Source organism: Megascapheus bottae, chromosome 1, assembly GCF_031878675.1.
Source record: "Megascapheus bottae isolate mThoBot1 chromosome 1, mThoBot2.hap1, whole genome shotgun sequence".
In the NCBI taxonomy this organism is placed as follows: domain Eukaryota; kingdom Metazoa; phylum Chordata; class Mammalia; order Rodentia; family Geomyidae; genus Megascapheus; species Megascapheus bottae.
This window is the reverse complement of record NC_143509.1, coordinates 104,459,807-104,465,806: the sequence shown is the minus strand read 5'-3', so window position 1 is coordinate 104,465,806 and position 6,000 is coordinate 104,459,807.

The window sequence follows — 6,000 nt, the reverse complement described above, 5'->3', positions numbered from 1 at the left end:
GATATTATTTTAGCTTCTCACCTAACTCCGAAGTTTTGTTTAGCCGCAGCCAGAAAGTGTTACTTGACCTCCAGCTCCTCCAGTCACACAGTGAAGGGATTTGCAGCCTAATAAAGGGGAGACGAAAGCCAGGCCAGCTGGCGGCTCCCGCTATGACTAACTGCCAGCTAACGCTGTCAGCTCCGGGCGCCAGGCTCTGCCTCCCGGTAATTCAGACCCCAGACTGGCGGCCGGGCTTCGCTGCTGGTTTGTAGAATGGGAGTATCCTGGTGGGATGGAGTCTAGTGGGATAATGTTTGCTGGGATGGTGTCTGGGGGGATGGTGTCTGGTGGGATGGTGTCTGGTGGGATGGTGTCTGGTGGGATGGTGTCTGGGGGGATGGTGTCTGGTGGGATGGTGTCTGGTGGGATGGTGTCTGGTGGGATGGTGTCTGGTGGGATGGTGTCTGGGGGGATGGTGTCTGGTGGGATGGTGTCTGGTGGGATGGTGTCTGGTGGGATGGTGTCTGGTGGGATGGTGTCTGGTGGGATGGTGTCTGGGGGGATGGTGTCTGGTGGGATGGTGTCTGGTGGGATGGTGTCTGGTGGGATGGTGTCTGGGGGGATGGTGTCTGGGGGGATGGTGTCTGGTGGGATGGTGTCTGGGGGGATGGTGTCTGGGGGGATGGTGTCTGGGGGGATGGTGTCTGGGGGGATGGTGTCTGGGGGGATGGTGTCTGGTGGGATGGTGTCTGGTGGGATGGTGTCTGGTGGGATGGTGTCTGGGGGGATGGTGTCTGGTGGGATGGTGTCTGGTGGGATGGTGTCTGGTGGGATGGTGTCTGGGGGGATGGTGTCTGGGGGGATGGTGTCTGGTGGGATGGTGTCTGGGGGGATGGTGTCTGGGGGGATGGTGTCTGGGGGGATGGTGTCTGGGGGGATGGTGTCTGGTGGGATGGTGTCTGGTGGGATGGTGTCTGGTGGGATGGTGTCTGGGGGGATGGTGTCTGGTGGGATGGTGTCTGGTGGGATGGTATCTGGTGGGATGGTGTCTGGGGGGATGGTGTCTGGTGGGATGGTGTCTGGTGGGATGGTGTCTGGTGGGATGGTGTCTGGTGGGATGGTATCTGGTGGGATGGTGTCTGGGGGGATGGTGTCTGGGGGGATGGTGTCTGGTGGGATGGTGTCTGGGGGGATGGTGTCTGGTGGGATGGTGTCTGGGGGGATGGTGTCTGGGGGGATGGTGTCTGGTGGGATGGTGTCTGGTGGGATGGTGTCTGGGGGGATGGTGTCTGGTGGGATGGTGTCTGGTGGGATGGTGTCTGGTGGGATGGTGTCTGGGGGGATGGTGTCTGGTGGGATGGTGTCTGGGGGGATGGTGTCTGGGGGGATGGTATCTGGTGGGATAGTATCTGGTGGGATGGTGTCTGGTGGGATGGTGTCTGGTGGGATGGTGTCTGGGGGGATGGTGTCTGGGGGGATGGTATCTGGTGGGATGGTGTCTGGGGGGATGGTGTCTGGTGGGATGGTGTCTGGTGGGATGGTGTCTGGGGGGATGGTGTCTGGTGGGATGGTGTCTGGGGGGATGGTGTCTGGGGGGATGGTGTCTGGTGGGATGGTGTCTGGTGGGATGGTGTCTGGGGGGATGGTGTCTGGTGGGATGGTGTCTGGTGGGATGGTGTCTGGTGGGATGGTGTCTGGGGGGATGGTGTCTGGTGGGATGGTGTCTGGGGGGATGGTGTCTGGGGGGATGGTATCTGGTGGGATAGTATCTGGTGGGATGGTGTCTGGTGGGATGGTGTCTGGTGGGATGGTGTCTGGGGGGATGGTGTCTGGTGGGATGGTGTCTGGGGGGATGGTGTCTGGTGGGATGGTGTCTGGTGGGATGGTGTCTGGTGGGATGGTGTCTGGGGGGATGGTGTCTGGTGGGATGGTGTCTGGGGGGATGGTGTCTGGGGGGATGGTATCTGGTGGGATAGTATCTGGTGGGATGGTGTCTGGTGGGATGGTGTCTGGTGGGATGGTGTCTGGGGGGATGGTGTCTGGTGGGATGGTGTCTGGTGGGATGGTGTCTGGGGGGATGGTGTCTGGGGGGATGGTGTCTGGTGGGATGGTGTCTGGTGGGATGGTGTCTGGTGGGATGGTGTCTGGGGGGATGGTGTCTGGGGGGATGGTGTCTGGGGGGATGGTGTCTGGGGGGATGGTGTCTGGTGGGATGGTGTCTGGGGGGATGGTGTCTGGTGGGATGGTGTCTGGTGGGATGGTATCTGGTGGGATAGTATCTGGTGGGATGGTGTCTGGTGGGATGGTGTCTGGTGGGATGGTGTCTGGTGGGATGGGTCTGTTGGGATGGTGTCTGATGATGTTCTATTATCATGGTGTCTGGTGGGATGGTGTCTGGTGGGATGGGTCTGTTGGGATGGTGTCTGATGACATTGTTCTGTGATCATGGTGTCTGGTGGGATGGTGTCTGATGATGTTCTATTATCATGGTATCTGGTGGGATGGTGTCTGATGACATTGTTCTGGTATCATGGCGTCTGGTGGGATGGTGTCTGGTGGATGGGTGTCCTCTGGTGGGATGTGCGACTACAGTCTTCCTGGTCTCTGCCTGTCTAGAAACTTGGATTGCATGATAATGAGCCTGGTGCTTATTAATCTCTTTTTATTTGGTTTTAGTGGGACTTGTACTCAGCGCCTCAAGCTCGCTCATCTTGTTTGGTCAGCATTCTTCTACTTGAGCCAGACCTCCAGCCTTGATTTTTGCTGGTTATTTTGTAGACTGAGTCTTGAAGACTTTTCTGCTAGGCTGATTCTGAACCATAATCTCAGCCTCCTGAGTAGTTAGGATTCTGAACATGAGATATTGGCATTCCGCTGCTAATTTTTCTTATAACTTAATATGTCCTAAGAGCCTTTGCCATGCCTACCTCTGCCAGGGGCCAGAACATGAAGGTCTGCACTGATAGAAAGACAGCCTGGGAAGGTGTCAATCTGTGTAGTGGCTGATTCGAGACGTACAGCCAGATCCCGGTGCTCCATAAACAAGCCTGTGAGAGAGAAATCAAAAAGTAAGGCATACCAGGGCAAAGGGCTCAGGCATCTTCCGGGGAAGAGCTGTTGGTGTAGATGCAGGTTCTACGTCCTGGGAGGGCGTTTGCTGTGGCCAGGCCCTCACTGCTGTGTGTCCACTGTGGGCAGCCTGCAGACCTCTCTAGACAACCCTGCTCGCCGCCCAGTTCCGCTTTCATGGAAGAGCCAGGTGTGAGCTCTCTGGAATCCTTCTGCCGCCAGGCAATGCCTTGGTCCTGTGCCTGTGTTGCTAGCTCTGCCCCATTTCCACTCCAGGTCCAGTCTCCACCCTGAGCTTCAGACTCATGCATGCCCCCTGCTCACGTTTCCCCGAGGACCCCTGGTGGCACCCACAACTCCACAGCTGGTCATGTGGCAAAGTCCAGGCAGGGCTCCCAGGATGTCTGGGCCTAAACTGGGCAGCTGGCCCCGGGGCAGACTCACCCTGTCCATGCTCTTTTGAGCCCCTCGCTGGAGATTCTGTCCCTGGTGGACAACAAGGCCCAGAGCGACCTGAAGGAGGACGCGCCTGGCCTAAAGGACTGGCCAGCCATAGGCTAGACCTGCCACCTTGAGCTCCCTCCTCCTGAAGGCTCCGCTCCCTTTGCTGCCTGGGTGCCCAGGGATCCGGCCCCGCTAGGGTTCAGTCCACTCCGTGGTGGGGCTCCGAGGTGGCCACACCCCAGCTCCCCCAAGTCCAGAGCCTCTGTGGTCCCCCTCCCAACACATGCACCTCCCCAGCCAGCGCTCCTCCGTATCATCCTGGCAGGCCCAGAGCCAGGCGCTGCCTGGGCCCTCAGCTCCTGCAGGGCCTCCTCGCTGGCCCCCACAGAGGAGAAAGCATCCTGGATGCTCAACGCCTGCCTGTCTCCCTCAGGCCCTGCTGGACACCCCGCTCCGGCCTCCACTTCCCAGCTGCTCTGGGGTCTCTGGGGCCCAGGCCTACTTCTGAGCACAGGCCCCTCCTTGGCAGCCAGTGCAGAGTTGTGCCAGGGCACTGTTCTGTGTGCTTCCCAGTTCTGCCCGGTGCCCGGTGCCCGGGCTGGCTGCCGGAGTGCCTGGAGCCAGGTCGGGCTTGCGGGAACAGTGTCGGGGGGGGGGGGACTGCAGGACTCCCAGGGCTCCTTCACGGCGGCTGAGGGGCACGTGGGGACCAAGGCTCCTGGGAACCCCGTGCTGGCTGAGTCACTGAGGGGTGCTGCCAGCTCCTCTGGGAGAAAGGACAGGCCCGATGCTCAAGCGGTGAGCAGGGCCTCCCCAGGGCCCAGCAGGTGGCCAAAGCCCCCCAGACCAGCTCCAGGCAGAGGCAGGGGCTCCAGTCCCATGTGGACAGCAAGCACTCAAAGGACAAAACACCTGTGGAATACACGGAAACCACCAAAGCCCCTCTGGTAGGGCGTGGTCGGGCAGCTGCAGTTCTGTCCACTGCTCTACTGTCACCCAAGCCAAGCCCTGATGACAGCGTAGTGACCACTGAGGCCAGAGCTCCTCACACAGGTCCAGGTCTGGTGGCCCAGGCTGTGCCGGGCTGGCCATTGGTCCTGGCAGAGGCTCCTCCAGCAGTGACCAGTGAAGCTGGCCCCGCCCTGGGTCTCGGGCTGAGAGCTGGCCTTCAGGCTTCCCCGCAGGACACCATGCCCCTTGCGTTTCCAGCCTGGAGCTGGCTGTGGGCGCAATGCCCCGGGGCTGGCATGAGGCCCAGGGACCTAGCTCTATCTTAGAGTTGGACCCTCTTAAAAAAAAATACGATCAAGCCTCGCATTCCTGAAGCTAAAAATAAGAATGAAAGCCGACATTCCCTAAGGCACGGGTCCTGGCCAAGACTGTGGCTGCAGTCGCTCTCTGAGCTGCTCCCAGACAGGAAGACAGAGCGTGCCCGCTCCCAGGGGATGGCAGCTCCCAGTCGGCCCGTGGCTAGGACCCCTCGGCCTCTGCGTCCCCCTGGTCCCTCCCTGTGGCCAGCCCTGTGGCTCAAAGCCGTGGGGCATCCTTAGACCCAGGCATCCTGAGTCCCTCTGGGTCCCAGCCTGCCCGAGTCCTCAAGCCACGGCCCTGGAGGAGGCACCGAGAACAAGAACTCAACATGTGGTGAGGGTCTCTGGGGCTAAGCCCAGGGACAGGAGCCTGGCGGCATCCAAGCTACGACGCCAGGCGCCTCCCTGGATGGTGCAGGTGTGGAGGAAGTGGGGATCCCTGAAAGGGGCCCGAGGAGGTCACCGTGGAGAAGGCTGAGGGGCTGTAGTTCAGACAGCATCCCTTAGCCCTGTCACCTTCTGTCTGTCCTCCACCATGGGCAGAATCCCTCTCCAGAGGTGCCGAGGACACAGGGCCCAAGACTGGACCGGCCCGGCCTCGCCGCTCCCCAGAACACAGCAGGCTGCAAGTCCCGCAGCCTCCTCTGTGCCGCGGGTCCCTGGCCAGCTGGGCTGCACACAGATAGCGTGGCCTTGCCCACCCGTCTCCCCTCTGGAGCAGGTGGCCCCATTTCTGAACCCCTGCTCTGTTCCCTCAGGCAAAGCCCTCTGAGCAGGACAGGCACAGACAGGAGCGGGCGGGCCAGCGGCAGCCACGCTCCCGGTGCCGAGGACGCTGGGCTCCTGTGCTCCGCAGAGGAGAGTGCGTCCTTGGAGCGTCTCTCCTGCTATAAATACACATTGAGTCAGAAAATCAAACGCTTCCAACCCCGCAGCCGGCCATTCCCAGAGGCTGTGAGCAGCCCGGGGTCCAGGCCCCCCTGTCCAGCGCGACCTACTTTCCAAGCCAGGAGATGGAAGATGATTACCAAAGGAAGGCTTGTGCCCATGTGCCTCGGCTAGACAGGAGGGGAACTGCCATCCCCAGAGCCTGGGAGAGCTGGGGAGAGCCGGGGGCCGGGGCCGGGGGGGGGGGGGGTGGGGGTGGGGTGGAGGTGGCGCAGGCTACGGGTCCAGACCAGCCTCCACGCCTACA